Source organism: Lathyrus oleraceus, chromosome 3 (genome assembly GCF_024323335.1).
Source record: "Lathyrus oleraceus cultivar Zhongwan6 chromosome 3, CAAS_Psat_ZW6_1.0, whole genome shotgun sequence".
Taxonomy (NCBI): domain Eukaryota; kingdom Viridiplantae; phylum Streptophyta; class Magnoliopsida; order Fabales; family Fabaceae; genus Lathyrus; species Lathyrus oleraceus.
Genome location: NC_066581.1, coordinates 355198329 through 355217064, shown reverse-complemented (window position 1 = coordinate 355217064; position 18736 = coordinate 355198329).

The following is an 18736-nucleotide window of genomic DNA, read 5'->3' as shown; positions in this document are numbered from 1 at the left end:
AACTATTTTGTCATGAATTATGAACTAAAGACTATAAAAAATAAAGAAATCAAAATTAATTTTAATTAAATCTAATCTAATCCTAATTAATCAAGAGAATTAAAATCTTATTTTTATTGCCAAACTAGATTAACTCTAATATAAATTAGGCAAAAATTAGATTAAAAAATAATTGTACATGACTATGATAATTTTTATATAGAATATATAGGTTCATTTTTCTAAGACTTTACCAATCCAATCATGACATGTGGATAAATGAATTAAATTAAGTAAAATGAAAGTCATATAATAATTAAACTAGATAAAGCTAAAGTAATAGTAAAGTTTAAAATACAGTAATTATATTAAGTAAAACAAAATAAAACTAATATAATAATTAATATAGAAAAAAATATAAAAGTAGTAATTACTAAACCATAAGAAATTGACAATTCAGTTTGCTAAAGTAGTACAACATGATTGAAATGTACAGCAGTGCGGTGCGGTACATATTCTTAATAAAGCATATAACATTATAATGAAAGCAAAAATTACTATAATAACAACATATAAAATTATATTATATATAGTACCTCTAACTTAGAAAGGTAAACTTATAACATGTGGCATACTTATAATCATGAATTACCATGTCTATTAAATACATATAACAAGATAGAGAATAATAGAACATCAATGGAACCAAGTGACAGTGCTTCGTATTGAAAAAAAAACACATGATCCGAATGAAATAAGTGAAAATATTAGTTTTTCACAGGTTTTCGGTAACGGATAATGAAATCGAATTTGATAAGTTAATATATAGTTAAAATCAGAATTTTACAAAGAAATCAAATATATATTATAAATTACGAAACAAGTTACGAACTATACAGAAAAAACGACAAAAGTGGGTAAAAAATTTGATTAAGGAATACGTCGGTTCGGTTAGAATATGCACCGGGAAAAAAAATAATCACATATTCAGAATTGTGATGACAAATCAATTCAAATGATATATTCACATGTTATTAATAATTAAGAAATAAAATAACCACTATTTCCAAGTTTATGTGACTAATGGAAAAAAATGTGATTATCCAATAAGCAATTTCAAAACAGTAGCTTAAGCTAAATCAACCAACAATATCCAATCATTCATGGCAAGAATGTGAAAGAGATATAGGATTACCGAAGGAGCAGAGATTGACTCCGATTAGTGTTGAAAATCGGAGCACCGAAAAGAAATCCGAAAAACTTCAAGAATGAGTTCCTTTAATCCAATAACTTTCAAGGCTTGAAGATTATTTTTGATGATTAATGATGTAGAACATAGAATATTGATGAACAAGCTTGAATTGATGAACTTTGGATGATGATAATTGATGATAATATAGAAATTGTTGATGGCTAAGTTCCACTATTTTAGAACTTCAATGTGAAGTTCTAAATGGTGATGAAGATGAGCTTTAGTGAGGATGGGGGAGAAGATGAATATTGAGAGAGAAATTGAGAAGAAAAAGTGATGGAAAATAGTGATTAATTGTGAATTTTCCAAGTTAGGTTAGTTAATTCCCCAAAATGTGAAAAATAACATGTTTATATAGACTTGGTAGGTGAATGATCACCCTTGGATTGTGATCAAAGTAATGAGTTTATCAATGGTTAAAAATTAATTTAATCTTAAGTTGAGGATCACCAATTTTAACCATAGGATTAAATGTTAAGAGTGGCTAGGATTGAGTGAAAAAATGGAAGTTGAGATTTGTGTTTGTTTGATAGTTTTATGTTAGTTTAGAAGTTATTGTAGTTAAGGGAAATTAGGTAAATTGATGGCTTGTGGAGAAATAGGTAGTTAAGGGTAGTTAAAGACCAATGGTGTTGGAGTTTAACAAAAGTACAAAGTTAAGATGTAAGGCAAAGAGTCACTAGTAATTAACTTGAATTTTCATGCATTTGCCTTGATTTTTCTACCTCTTTTGGTTTAACTTTTGAGTGGCTTAACCCATGATTTTTAGTACTTTTGAGAAGTGATATTTTCCAATAAATGAGTGAAATCTTCCTTTTATTCCAACTTTGTCTTTTTCTTTGAATCCAATCGAACCTCTGAAATAACCATGAATCTCCAATAAAGAGATGATACCCACCACAAGTAATACGGGAAATACACCCGAATAATTACCAAATAATATTCACCTTGAAAATCCACTTAAACCGATTAAATATATTCTCATTAAACCTTTGACATAAATTTATTACCATATGCAAATGTCGATGAATGCATGATCAAATAGAAACAAAGTATGCGAATGAACAAAACCATAAGTTAGGCGAATTGAATAAAAAATGTAGGGCAAATTTTGGGGTATGACACTAGGAATTGAGAAAATAGACCAAAAACATAGACATCAAAAATATTCTAAACTTCACAATAACATACCACAATTCTCTTACTATACATATCATGTTAACATATGTTATAAGAATGTAATACAACAATATACACTCACATCAATAACAAACCATTTATAGTAACCATGTGGAATTTATCCCAAATCCCCTTTGATCATCTAGAGTAACACAAAGAAACTAAGTTTTCTTTCGTTCATATCAATAAGGTTTTGCTCAAACCTTATTTGGTCAAACAAATTACAAAAAGAAAACAGAGCATTAACCCTGACGTTGATGGGAGGGTAAGGACCCCTCACCACCCTGACTGCCTATGATCACCCATTAGTAAATTAATTCTCCTCCTTACCATAGAATTGCATAATCTCTTATAAAATTACTAAAATACACATAAATCTCCCAAACACCAAAAGTAACACAATTAATTAAATAACGCAAATATAAGCACTCCCATAATTAAATTAAATATTAATTTAAAATTCGGGGTGTTACATGTCTCCCCCACTTAAAAAGATTTTCACCCTCTAAAATTACCTGGTGAAAACATATCCAAATAAGATTCTTTCATCCGGTTCTATAGTTTTCACGTCATACTACCTCTTGCAAATCCTCCCCAAATAACCATCACTAGAGCAATCTCTTTATCTCTGAGTTGCTTCACTTCTCGATCCTCAATCCTCATAGATGATGCCTCAATAGTTAGATTATCTCTCATTTACACATCATACATTTGGATTATATGAGATTGATCGAGAATATACTTCCGAAGCTGGGATACATGAAAAATATCATGCATGTTTGAAAGGAACGGTGGCAAGGCCACTCTGTAGGCAACATATCCAACTCGCTGGGTAATCTGATATGGGCCAATGAAGTGAGGAGTATGCTTCTTAGACTTCAGCACACGTCCAACACCAGTCACAGGAGTGACTCTTAGAAATAGATGTCACCTTCTCGGAACTCAAGAGTCTTCCTCCTCTTATCATGATAACTCTTTTTCCTACTCTGAGAAGCTTTCATATTCTCTTGGATCATCTTCACCTTCTCAGTAGTCTGTTGTATAATCTTTGGTCCAAGTACATCACTCTCTTCAGACTCATACCAACACGGAGAAGTCCTACACCTCCTCCCATACGAAGCCTCAAATGGTGTCATTCCAATGCTAGAATGGTAACTGTTATTGTATATAAATTTGATCAATGGAAGAAAACCATCCCAAGAACCTCTTTTCTCTAAGACACAAGCACTCAATAAGTCCTTTCGAGACTGCATATTCCTCTTTGTCTGACCATCAGTCTACGGGTGATAAGCAGAGCTCAACCTTAACTTAGTACCCAAAGCCTCCTGCAAACTCTCCCAAAAGTTGGACGTGAATCTTGGGTCTCTGTCAGACATAATACTCTACGAAATACGATAAAGCTTCACAATCACAATAGTATAGATCTCATCCATCTTCTGCAATGAAAAATTGATCTTTACCGGGATTAAATATGCTGGTTTAGTCAGTTTATCCTTAAATAGCCAAATTACATAAAATCCTCTATGAGTGTTCGGAAAACCATTTACAAAATCTGTTGAGATACTGTCCCACTTCTATTCAGGAATATCCAACAGTTCCATCTGTCTAAACGGCTTCTGATGCTCAATCTTTGACTTCTGGCAAGTAAAACACGCTTAAACAAATTTCACAACATCTCTCTTCATCCTTGGCCACCAAAACTTCTTCTTGAGGTCTTGGTACATTTTAGTAGTCATAGAATGAATACTCAAACTGCTTCGGTAACTCTCCTCCAAAATCGTCTTCTTAGGTTCCGGCACATCAAGTACATAAACTTTATTCCAAAACTTTGAGATTCCATTCTCGTCAACCCTGAAGTCTTCATCTTCACTTGGAAAACCTTCGATAAATCTTTGGTAGTAACCAGTCATTCCTAAGAAGCTTATGATCTCAGTAACTGTCTTAGAAGCTTCCCACTGTAGCATTTTATCTACCTTAGAAGGATCAACCGCTATAGCACCATTGGAAATCACATGACCAACAAAGCTCACTTCTCGCAACCAGAAGTCACATTTGGATAACATGGCATACAACTTCTTTTATTTTAAAACCTAGAGTATAATACGAAGATTCCCTGCATGATCTTCGTCTATTTTAGAATACACCAGAATATCATCAATAAACACTACCACAGCTGATCCAAATAGGGATTAAAGATACTATTCATATACTCCATAAACACATTAGGGGAATTAGACACACTGAACATCATCATCGAGTACTCAAAGTTACCGTATCGTGTCCTAAACGTAGTCTTTAGAACACCTTCATCTTTCATTCAGATCTGGGGATAGCCTGACTTCAAATCAATTTTGTTGAATAGACAAGCTCCAACTAATTGATCCATAAGATCATCAATCCTAGGAAAAGGATACTTGTTCTTGATGGTAACCTTATTCAACTGGCGATAGTCAGCACACAACTATAATTAGGTAAAACTGAAATTTTGGTACGCAAATATTATCAGGGAAAGTCACAACTAAATCTATGGCGACTCAATTTCACATTCCGGAGGCAAGTCACAAATATTATCAGGGGAAACTGAAATTTTGGTACGCATATAACATATGTCAGATACAATGTCACGATACACCAGGATTAGGACATTGTCACAACACAAACAATTACAGTGTTAAAGTAAATAATAGGAAATAAACAACACATGTCAATTGTTAATCAGTTCAATGCAACGTCGCCTAGATCTGGGGGAATCCAAAATAGGAAGGGAATCCACTATAATAATATTAGTTTGAAGTTCTAAACAATCTCTGGTTTTACAAACTTCTCACCTAATCACCACCCTTGGAATTTCTATCTAAGACTCTCCTAGATATGAGACCCTTCTCACTTCCCTTCAATCACACAACAATGAAAACAATTTCCAAAAATAAACATAAGACACGCTTCCAATGAAACAAAATCCACTCTTGCTTAAAAGCTCACGAGTGATTCACAATTACAACTCAAAAACTCAGTCCAATTCAAGCATCTAAGTGATATGAGAATGGCTCACAAAAAAAATGAACAAAATAAACCGTAACAGAGACTATCACATATGTAACTTAGTCTTTTTCTTTTGTTTAGAATCATCCTTTAAATATCCCCAGAATAGCATGGGCTTCGGGCTAAATAATCAGCAGATCCAAATTAGACTGCTGCACAATCTTCTACAAAATCAAATCAAATCAAATTTGATGTCTTCTTAAATGTTTTGACATCCTTTCTTAGGAAACTAGACAAATCTTAAACCGACCTCTTCTTCTAAAACAAACGCTTCTTGGACCATAAAATACATGAATCAAATCTTCAAAGAATCTTTACGAATCTCATGCTCAAAAACAAATCCTCCAAGAATTTAAAACCACAGTACACCACAATGTTTTACAAGTATGTCAAGACATTTTGTCTAACACCTTTCTATTTCACTTGTTTTAACAAAATGCTGCCAATCATAATACAAACAACCTAACAATCTCCCCCTTGGAAAATTTTGGCTAAAACAACCTTTGCAAAATATATCTTGTAAAAACCAATAAAATTAAGAGAACTTCCTCAAATAAAAAGCACAATAAACAAACTTGGAACTTCTTCAAGATGCATCAGAGGCATACATAGCAGAACAAGATAAAACCAGCCTCATAGAGAATGTCACAGCAAAGAGAAGTAAACTCTCACAATACAAACTTTCTGCATAGAAAAATAATTTCTCCCATACAAGATGTTAAGACACCAGGTATGACATCAAACACATAATCATGTCCAATCACGATGTCAAGACATCAGTTATTACCTCAAAGTGTTTGACGCCCCATGAGTATCCCTGTGAATTTCGATATCAGGGTTAAAAACTGAGATGGTTCCTCCTTGAGTTTGCATCGAACCCACCAGGGAAGGACAAGTTAACTGCTTCAACACTCCGATCAAAGCAAGGGGGTGAAAGGAGATGAAACATTCAAAGGACTGGCATCACCGAGAAATACTGAGTTTCCCTCTTCATTTGTTGAATTACTATCTTAGACTTCATTTCAGCCTACATATGGTCGTTGATAAATCGTTAGGAAACAATATAGACAAATATAAAAAACATAGAAAGATAGAGATACTGCAAGCTTACCTAAAATGACCTTTCACTCCTCCTCGCTATTATCATCAAGCAATAAGCAATTTTTGATGATTCGCTTTGAAATTTTCCTTGAGGCTTCATCTCGAAGAAAACCCAACTCTTTGAAGAAAATGAATAACTGTTTCTTCAGGTAAAGATCCTCTTGGGATAAATCAACCTCCTTATAGATATATAACTTGTTCCCCATTAAAAAATGACCATGGCTCCAGAATTTACAAAATAAAATCATACATAGGTATTCCGGTTTAGTCTCAATGACAAAGATCTTTGCATGAGAGTCTTCATGGAGAGGAATAACTAAAAATAACTGATCTTTGAAATGATTCACATCATCAGAATACACCTCAAAATAGTGGGTAACATACGCCAATGAAATTAAACCCTGACATTGAGCATAATTCATTACGCTATGTTGCACCTTAAAAAGATGGAAGAAAAGCGACAAAGATGAATTTCCTCCTCGGTAATCACACCAGTATTGGAAAACTTTAATAAAAACCCAGCTCATAGGATTCAACTACAAAGGGAAAATCACCAAATCGTTCAGAACCTTAACTTTGAAATAGTTGAATGGAAATCAGAGATCCAAAATAAAAAATATGCATTTGTAAAAAGGGAAGATGCATCTGTCGTATTCGCTACATATCTTTTTGTCTTCCTTTGGGATCGGTACACCTCATTCAGAAAAAATGACTCACTTCAAGGGAAACCCTTTCGAGGTTACCTTTTTGATGGGTACCAACTTCATTAGTCAAGAAGATACACAAGCATCTGAAGGCTACCCAAGCATCTGAAGTATCTTCTCTCACTTATCGACGCATGATGGGTACCAACTTCATTAGTCAATAAGATAATATGTTGCAAAGAATGCAGATGATGAAAGAACAAAAGGTAATGATCAAGGAATCCTTATATCTATTCCCAAATATTGTGTGATATCTTATCGAAACAAAAGGAGTAGGCACTACAAATAATCCAAATCTCCTTAGAAAGACACTCAAGTAATCTAGTCTCCAAAGGTCATCATGATGAAGCAGGTAAAATACATCTAGAGTACATGTTGAATTTAAGGTGCAGGTTCCACATGATGATAATGTCACATCACGACTTTTCACTTAAATCGAGAAAAGACCGGAAAAAATAAGGAAATCACGACAAATGCCCCATCCTTCAGAGAAGGGGGTAAGGGCTTGAGGGAAATTGTCTTAGGCCACCGATTCAAGCAAGATACATGTGCATCAGAGCTAAAATGACCCACCGAGTCAACCGAGATACATGTGCACTATCTTGGGAAAGGAAGTAGATAATCTCATTTCAAAGATCGATCAGATAGATTCACACATCTCGCGCCAATATACTAGTGAATTGTTATAACCGCCATACAATATAAAGGGAGAACACATATTTTTTCATGTAATTCGAATTCAAATCCCACTAACTTCATCTTAACCTCACAATGACCTAGGAGTTGAAGTGCAAACCTTGCAGATTAACCTCTCCTCCATCGTACTGGAAGTTTGAGTCCACCGTTGCGATCCATATTCATCTTTAACCGATCAATTTTGATTCTTGCACGAAACAATTTTGTTGTAAAAGAGAATGTGTGTGTCATTTTAGTTTTGGTATAAAGAATGTTTAGTCTTGGTACATAAGTTTATGTAGTTTTAATTCACAAATAGGTCTTTTGTTCAGTTTCATAAAATGAACAATTTAGGTTTTGTTTAAAAATATACAAGTTAAAACAATTTTTTTTATAAAATTAAAAAATAATTAAAACAAGGGTTTTACCCTCGATTTATTCAACAAAGCGGGTTAAAAAAGACTACCTTTATTACCTTGGTTGGCAGTTCACCTAAGGAAAAAATTAGAGCGCACTTTCTAGGTTTTAAAATATAAAAATGTTGTTGTTGGGGATCAAATCATTGACAAGTGTCATGTTTCCCCTCGCTTGTCATGTTTCCTATTTGGTCCATAAGACATATTTAGTTTTAATTCACAAATGAGTCGTTATGTCTCACAAAATTTTCAATTTAGGTTTAGCTTCAAGAAAATCTCTGCCTTTTTTTCTCTCTGCTATTCTTTGAGAAAATTATATAAAAATAATTTATTTTTCTAATTTTATTTAAAACTTGAAGACAATAAAATAATTTTTAAAAGTGAGAATTTAAAAAAAATATTTTATAGAGTTTAAAATATAAATGATTTTTTTTTGTAAAAATTATAATTAAAATAGTAAAACTAAGTTAATGGATGTCCATCCATTTTAAATATATTTATGGATAGATTGAATAAATTGTTTTAATTAATGTATTAAATTGCGTTTATAAAAGAATATTTAGTGAATTATAAATGCATTAAAGGAAATTGCCATCATCCATTATTTTTTAAATTCAAATTCAAATCCATATATTTTGCCATTCTTATTTATGTTATTATTTATCTATTATCTTTTTTTATAAAGTGTTAAATGTCCTTTTGCAAAATAGATTTTTAAACATGATAATAGATCAAATTAGACTTTTAAAAATATAGTCAAATTTAAAATAAATTATTTCATAGGTAATAAATCAAAGTTAGATTTTAATTTTTTAAGTACGTAAAACATATTTAAGGAATGGCCCATTTTGCCCTATTCACTATTATAATTACATTTTTTTATTCTTTCAAATAAACAAATACATTAATTATTTAATGAAAAATAATAATTATTTTTTATAATATTAATCAGATGTAACTATTTGCATTATGGCAAATTTACCGAGATAACCCACTTTTTCGAAGAAATTCCCAAAATAACCCACTTTTCAGGAAAATTCCCAATCTACCCCACTTTTAGGAGGAGGCGCCAATTGGATTGGCGACCCCTCTTAAAAATTACAAGGAGGCGCCAATCCAATTGGCGACTCCCTTAAAAAAGCCTCAAATGAAAAAACTTCCAACATGAAAGTTGTAGATCTTTTCAAGACAATGAATTTGGATATAAATTTTGCATCATTTGGATTTTTTATGAGAAAGTTATGGGCAGTTGAAGTTGGACTTCTGAGTTTTCAACTGTTATCTGACCTATAATGTCTTGCATTATTTCATGTGTTTCTTTTAGAGTTATGAAATTTTGTCCAACATAACATTTGAAGTAAACATCTTAAATTTGGGTCAAGTTCGCAGGGACATAACTCACTCATTTTTAATTATTTTGAGGTGGGACCAAGTGCATTGCAAAATTTAAGATGTCTACTTCAAATGTTATGTTGGACAAAAATTCATATTCCTAAAAGAAACACATGCAATAATACAAAACATTATAGGTCAGATAACAGTTGAAAAACTCAGAAGTCCAACTTCAACTGCCCATAACTTTCTCAAAAAAAATCCAAATGTTGCAAAATTTATATCCAAATTCATTGTTTTGAAAAGATCTACAACTTTCATGTTGGAAGTTTTTTCATTTGAGGCTTTTTTAAGGGAGGCGCCAATTGGATTGGCGCCCCCTCTTAAAAAATACACATAGGCGCCAATTGGATTGGCTAGGGCAGGTGCCCTAGCCAATCCAATTGGCGCCTCCTTGCAATTTTTAAGAGGGGGCGCCAATCCAATTGGCGCCTCCCTCTAAAAGTGGGGTATATTGGGAATTTTTTTGAAACCTGGGTTATTTTGGGAAATTAATTAAAAATGTGGGGTATATTGGTAAAAATTCCTTTGCATTATTGCCTTTATCGTAGATAATGTTTTTTTTATCGCAAACAATACTTAAAAAAGCTTCAAAAGTGTATTGGATTTTGAGCTCAATTAGTCATCTTTAGAGAAATCAACATCTAAAAAATTAGTTGCATATAACTGTTTTTAGCCAAACACAAAAGCTATAAAAATAGCTTCAAGTATAATCGATTTTGGAATGGAGACTATTGAATTAAAAAAAACTTCCAATGACTAAACAAATGTTTGAAGGAGATAAATTCACACATTCACAAGTTTGCAAATTCTCAACCCCTAACCAAACAATGACCAGACATTATAAGATAATTGATTTTAAATATTTAGAATTTAATTTTGAAATATTTAGGTGAAGTCAACTAAAAATAATTTTTCTTTTAGAATTGATTTTTAGTTGAAGTTAATATTTGTAATTATTGACTTTGACCATGTTTTAAACTTTAACTTTTTTTTTCAATACACTTTTATTTTAAATAATTTTACAAAATTACTTTTTTTAAAAGGAAATAATATATTAATAATTAAGCGTAAAGTACAAATAAATAGATAATTGATACAAGATGTACCAAAAATTGATAAAATATCAACCAAATAAAACAAAAGGAGAGAAAAGGTCGAAGGTCAAAAACACAAACATGCCACTACACGTTAAAATAAGTGAAACTGCCAACTAAAAATTGCAACCCAAGAAAGAACCAAGCAAGAGCTTAAGTCTGCTGGACTACCAACACTGACCAAAGATCACCTAAGAAAGAGTAGAGAAACACAACCACTCTCAACATGTCTGAAATCTTGACCCACTATTGATTAATCTAGAGGATAGAGTTTCGAAGACATTCTGTAAAGGTGCAAGAGATCCCCACTAATTTGCCTAGAAACTATTTCCAAGTCAAAAAAAATCACTTCACTTCTCCACTTGTTTCACGTTTATTAAAGACCTAAAAAACACAATCTAATTTTAGACACTCCAAATTGTCCATATCATGGCATGTCAGATCATAGAAAAACACCATAACCTCTGCCATACAACCTAAAAAAAGGAAACTCTGAAAAAGAAGACCAGTGTCCCTAGGATGAACTATCTCCCAATCCAACCACCTAAAAATCCTATACTAGACATTGTTGGCTAAGCAAAAAGTAACAAACAAGTGAGAACCTTACTCGACGGATATATTTCAGATAAGACACAAGGTAGGATCAGAGTTGACAATAACTTCTCTATTGAATAAATTATCTCTTGAAGAGAACCTATCAAGGAGAAGTTACCAAGAAAAACAATCACCTTAGAAGGTGTTCAACTATCCCAAATGTAAGGTAGAGTCAAATTACATATGGGATAAGACAAATAAGTAGAATCCAAACGAGAATTTTAAGTAAGAAACACTAAGAAAAACCATCTCTAACATGCTTTCAAAATCATTTATCTTTGTCTAAAGAAAAAGTATGATCTCGAATTACCAAGAGGAATTATGCAATGTCAGGTTCCTAATAGATGAAGAATGGTTTCTTCCGCTTGAAGTCCAAAATATGGGTCTCATTTACTCACTTACCAACCTCTCCCAATATCACCTAAGGATAACCAGTAATCAAAAATAACCTGGGGAACTTATACTTAAGGGGTATATTCTCAGTACAAGGGTCAGACCAAAAAGTCGTATGAAACCCTGATCCAACCTTCATTATGATACCATCCACAAACCAATCAAAAGGGTCTTCATGCTTAGAACCAGGATGAAAAATATCTTTCCACTAGGATGAAGAGTTCTGGAAGCCTGAATCTATATCACCCCTTAAAGTACGGACATTATAGATACCATAACGAGCAACAAAGGTACCTCTCCAAAAACCAGAGGCATCTGAGATAAGGTGTAACCTCCACTTAGCAAAAATAGCTATAAGTTGATCGGATAGAGATCTCGAACCCTCAAACCATATTTACTCTTAGGCTTACACACATCAACCCATCTAAGTTAAGAGATTTTAGAATCTCTCTTTACTCCTTCCCAAATAAACCTTGTCTAAATCTCAACAATTTTTTTCAGACCTTTACAGTCATCTTCAAATAAAACATTAAGCGCATAATTGAGCAAAATCACCCTCTCTCAAAGCTAACATATATGTTATTTCAAGAATTAAGCCTCTTAGATAATAGATTAATAAGGGGCCCAAGATACTTCTCAACTTGGAATAACTTAGGGGTGGCAAAACGGGGCCCACCCGTTGGGCATGCCCGTTTTGCACGTACTTTAGTGCAGGGAGGATCAAGAGTTCACACTCTCATCCTTTAACGTGTCTGTCCCGTCCCGTCCCATTTTCTTCGCGGGCTTTTGTAGACATGAGCATTAACATAAAATTTTGTTTTGTTAGGCTTAAGAGGTGCAGTGTCAACGGGCTTTCCTCGGCCACATTCACTTTTTTGTGGGAAAGACCTGTGTTTTAGAACCTCATTCTGAACTATGCCCGCTCCGCCCCACCCCGTTTTTTATAAGCTTTTGCCGGGCAGACCTAAACCGGACAATTATGCATGTTTGCCACCCCTAGAATAACCCGTACAAGAAACCCTCAATATTTAAAATGAATGGCCTCTATTAGTCACATACGAAGTCTAAAAAATAAAATCAACGTCAATCTCTATCAAACTAATCTTAGAAGAATTCAATCATAGGCCCGAAGCTACCTCAAAACTCCTAAGAATACACTTTATAGACTAAAGATTCTCAGTAGTTGGATCCACCGGGATAAGAGTATCATCAATATACTAAAGATTAGAGACCACCAAATATGAGTCTCTTGTCCTAAATTCGGTAAGAAGACCCATATCAACTGCCATACTAATCAAACAACTTAACCCCTTGGCCAAAAGCAAAAGCAGAAAATGAGCCAGGGATCCCCTTGTGAAATTCTGGCGTAGTCAGTATTCAGATGTTCTACTCCAAGTCATGACATCTGATCTAACATTGTACCTATTACAGCAAGACAGTTATTACACTCTGTACTAATGTGCACCTTTTCACAGTGTCACGACCTCTCCTTCTATGTCATCCTAGAATGGAGGGACACCTAGTTATGTGCACCTTATCATTCCCTTCTGTTGTTTTCCTACACAGATATCAGCAAGATGTCTCAATCCTGTTTTGGACATTATCTGTTACATTGTTCCAGTTTGTTGGTCATGTACTTGTATCTCCTAAATTAAAGGTTGTAACAAGTTAAACTAATCTCCACTTATTAAGGAGCTAACAAATGGATTATTTGCCAGGTTCATTAATTGTAGCTTAGTTGTTAGTTTCCTAGATTTTAGATCAGCTGGTGAATTCCTGAAGAATAGCCTGAGAAAAATCCTGAAACAGAAAACTAACCATCCAACAATTTAGCATATGCAGTCATGAGTGAATGTCACAACATTCCGTTTGACATCCAAGTCCAGAATCATATGCTAAGTCTGTTTGGTTCCTGAAAACAGACTGTGCTTAAATTTGTTGTACTGTAGAAGACCAACCAGTCTCTACTTCAGTAACAGCTTACTGGAAGAACTGTCAAGGCATCCAGTTTGACAGTTTCACAATGATCTTTTGGCCATGTCTGTTGTGCTTTTAAAACTCCAGACTTCACTACATACTGAACTGAAATCATCAGCTTAGTAAACAATATGTGCTGTTGTTGATAAATGTCAAAACATTCTGATTGACATTCCAACAGAAGGCTATGTATCAGGTCTGCTATTATCTTGATGAACAGACTGGATTACATGCTTAGTTATGGCAGACATGAATATATCATACAGAAGGAAAACAAACACAGGAAATTGTTAACCCAGTTCAGTCCAACATGACCTACATCTGGGGGCTACCAAGCCAGGAAGAAGATCCACTATTAGTAGTATCAATTCAGAGTTAAACTCACCCGTTTACAACTCATCACTTAATCCCTACCCAATGCAATCTATACCTAGGAACTCCTAGATAGAAACCTCCAGTTTCCATTCCTATCACTACAAATACAATGTAATGTGCAAACACCTTGAACTTGCTTCACAGCTTCATTCAAGAACATAATTACTCTTGCCTACAGGCTTTGAGTAACAAACACTCTCAGGTTTACCACTGAGAAACACATGGTAACCTTCCCACAGATTGGGAGGTTTACCTTACACACACCCCTAAAAATTCATTCTAAGAGGCTTACAAAAACTAGATTACAATCAGCTATTTATAACCTAATCACCCAACTGGATTTGGGCCTTCAGAAAATTGCAGCAGACTTGTTCTTTGCTGTTGCAACTTCAGCAGAAAAATTCTGCTACAAACAAGGTCTTCAAGTTCCTAAACTCTCTCCATATATATCTCCATATTTAGAGCCTATATATATTCTGATTTAGTCTTCAAGACCTCCACAAGGGAGTTAGGATATTCACCAGATATCCTTGCTGATCCCATGAAATATACTGAATTAATTAATTCAGTTTCCTACACATGTGCGATGTCACAGACCTGATGTCGTGACATCGTACATGACATGTTGGTCCAGATGTTGAATTTCTTCAACCCAACATATTAAAACAACAGAGATGATTCCATTATTTGTTTTCTAAAATTACTGCCAATCCTAAGGAATCAACAATCTCCCCCTTTGGCAAATTTTAGCTAAAACAAATAAGCCTATGTCATTCTCTCCACCACCACAAACACCTATGTTGGTGTACATGAGGAGGTAGAGGAGCAAGACTCAGTTGTTCCAGAACCCTTCCCTTCAACAGGAGAGCTTCCTGAAGAGTATGTAATGCTGAGTACATAGACAATGTAACTCAGATCACAGGGCACAACTGTCTTCTTAACTCAGTTCACAAGACACAAGTGGAAACCCCAGTTGGTGGATTTTGTGCCTGATGCCAACTTCTGTTTGCTGCCACATCCACAGTTGGCTTTCTTCTGGTACATACTCATCCCCAGGACTATATTTCTCTCCCCCTTTTTAGCTAAACATTTGTAAAGGCACCCTTCACAAAACCAGATCCAGGCGCAGCTTGCCCAGACCTTAATGTACCCCATGATTCTGAGAATGGAGTGTTTTTCTTGTGAGAGGAAGAAGGCTATTGCATCCTTTAAATAGTCCAGCCCGTGCCTAGGAGTTTCCGGTAGAAATAAATGCTTGGTCAAGATGCATTTATTTTTGCTGTGAAACAGTCAGAGAATCACCAACAAAATCTCAGACTATCTTTGAATACCTTTTATAGCTCTTGACTGTTTCTTTTCCAAAACAGCCGTTCCAGTGCATGGAGACCATTCCATATATGCAGTCAGACACGTTGCACGCGATGTCTTAACATTCCTGCATTCAGCCAGTATTCAACATTTCCCAAGACCTCTGTCATACCTCCAGTAGAGACTTGACACCTAGCACTGCTACAGCCAACTTTTCACACTTCTGTTGATGGTTACTCCCCCTGTACCACACAGCTGTAGCCATCAGGCTTATTCTGGTTTATCAGACTTAGCCACATCACCCTCATAATTCCTAATGACTTTAAGATTCAGAAGGAATTGACAGCAATGTCCAGGGCGATGTCATGACATCCGGTCAGACATTCTTCTGCTCACTCACCCTTGACATACATCACAGCATCCTGATAACTACCTAGTCATCTGGGAACACATAGACCACAAGCTTGGTGATTGCTTGCAGCACAAAGGCACAACTCCCCCTGTCATGGACAACCTACTCTCTTGTAGGTCACACATATCCAACATGGTTGGACCTTCACTTTCTTCCTGATTCAAAAAGAACTTAACCCACTTGATGAATGGAAAACATAAGACTCATCTTCATGTCTTCAAGAGCGCACCCTCTGTTCAACCCTCTTGGTTGAACGCATCCACACTCTGTGTCAATCTCTCTTCTAACCAGAACAGAAAGCCAGTTCACAAAATGTTCTAACATTCGTTAGGACATCCTTCACACATAACAGGGAACACCATCTGATAGTCTTCAAATATCACTGAGTCACCAGCTTGATCAAGAAGAACCCAGACATAAATTGGGACATATACCTTTTCATCCCATTACATGAGATAATCTTCCATAGATGGCTCAGAACTCCTACCATAAGCTCCAAGGGATGAATAGAAGACACCTCCATTAGTCTTCAACTTGCTACTTTTCTGCTCAAAAGTAATTAGTCTCAGACTTTCCTCAAGAATAACCAGCTGCCTTATGTTGATTATCTTGATTCTTCAAACTCACTTCTGAGGTAAACCAATTGTCACTGGTTGATTACCTCCTTCATGAATTCTCATATGAAAAGGTCAAATGTTGCTTTTTGACCTCCCCAAGTTTATCAGACTTCTCCCAAAGATATTCTGACCTTCCAAGTGAGACTTGAACTTCAAGCTACATGTTGAACAAAACTTAGCTCTTCTAAGACATGCACATGTACCATCCTTTCTATCCAGCAACTCCAAAGTACTGCTACGAGGACGACCTTTTTGAAGTATCCAATCTACAACCCTGTAGACCCTTCTATCTCAAGTTGATGTGCCACTTCACCAACTAAGAGTCTGATGTTGAGCCAAATGTTATAACATTGTGTTTTGACATCTAGCTGTTGAATTCAGCTCCTTCTTCTGCCACTTGAAAGAACTTCCTCCCTTCACAGAACAAGAGTTCAATGTTCTCATAGACTTGATTGTGGAACCAAGTTTGAGTAAACAACCTCCATCCTGCAGATTTGCAGTTAAGTCATCCAAGCTCACACCTTGATGAATCCCTGCTTCTTCTCCAAAGACATCAGACACTCTGATGTATGAGTCTTCAGAAGGACCAGTTGGAAACTAACCCTTCAGCTCTGCCAAGGATTCCACTTCCTAAAGCAAGGCTGTTTCCATGAGGTTAAGAATGCTGCCACTTGTTCTTAACTCCACAGTATGCATTAGCCAATGCACTTCCTCACCTAGATCAGAAATAAACTGATCCAAGTAACCACCATCAAGACTATGATGCCTTCTTCTTCTTGTACACACCAAGGCTGAACATGTTTCTTGCCAGGAAACCTTTTCAGAGATCATATGCTTTTGCTGCCACCAAAGAGATAGATCATACCCCAATGTACTATCCTTCCTGTGATTCTGCACAGGGTCTTGAAGAAGAGATGTTCCAACATCTTTAAGAACATCAGTTGTCTTGAGCTCCAAGGATAATCAATTAAATACTTGAACTTGACACAAGTAGACATTGATCTTAAATCCTTTCCCAATTATCCTTTCAGATACTTCCACCATAAGAATACTTTGAAAATACTCTTCTAGTGTCAACATCTTCTGCTTGCAAGCACGTCAACAGTCTTGAGACTCTTTCCAGATTAGATTCACCCTTAGGAATGAGAGAGATGAATCCTTCCTTGCAAATGTGTCACACAACAACCAGAACCCATGTGACACAGGTCAACAGCCAACCAGACCCTAGGCTGACCAAACGTGAGGAGGTTAACCAAAACTCCCCCTCAAATTAACAATCATGGAAACTCCACACCAATATCCATGCATTGTACACAAATGTCTCAACATGACATCCACCTTCCCTTACCAGTGGCAACTAACTCCTCCAATCACACCAATCAGACTTCAGCTGACCATAAGTACTAGTGAGACACACAACACCAGTCAATAGTAGATATGCATTGCCAGAGCATATTACCTCAACCAACATCTGAATCTTCATATTCTCACTCCTAGTAAGAACTGCCACTTCTGAACGTGGTGTTTGAATAACAAGATTCATGGTTCCAACCCCCTTAAATGATATCACAATCAGGTTACCCCATTATTGACTGCTAACATCCAGGAGACTTGTCTTCCAACACACCATAGTACTTCAGGGAACAGCTATCCAATCCTGATCAAACTGCAGGAAGATGCCTAACAGCAGGAGATTGCACAATGTCACATCTCAACCAGCTCAACTTCTAGGGATGACCTTCTTGAGCACACACCCAGTTGACCCTGCGTTTGTCAACTTAGCACACACAGATGTCTCCTCTTCCAGGTCAGGAGTAGGTTCCAAACAGAATTATCCCTTTGTTTGAACCCTAAAAACATCTGCTCTTCAACCAGTAGCTGCATACTTGTTGAACAACATGTTCTAACATCACATAGAACATTGGTTCCACCTCCTTGGAACAAACCTTCTTTGAAGGTCTTCAAGGTCTTCATATACACTACTCAAGAGATTAAGAGAATCAGTGATTAAGTGACTCTTACCATCCTGAAGTGAGAACGTCATGATGAGTGGACTTGAGGGGACTCAAGTATCTTTGACATCTTCAGTAGATTATGATGAGATCTTGAACACAGCAGCCTTTCATCAGAGTTTGAGTTTTGCCAGGTATTATGCAGCGGAAATCATAATACAACTCACCATATGAACACACACTTCACCAGATTGGCCTCCAAGACCATACC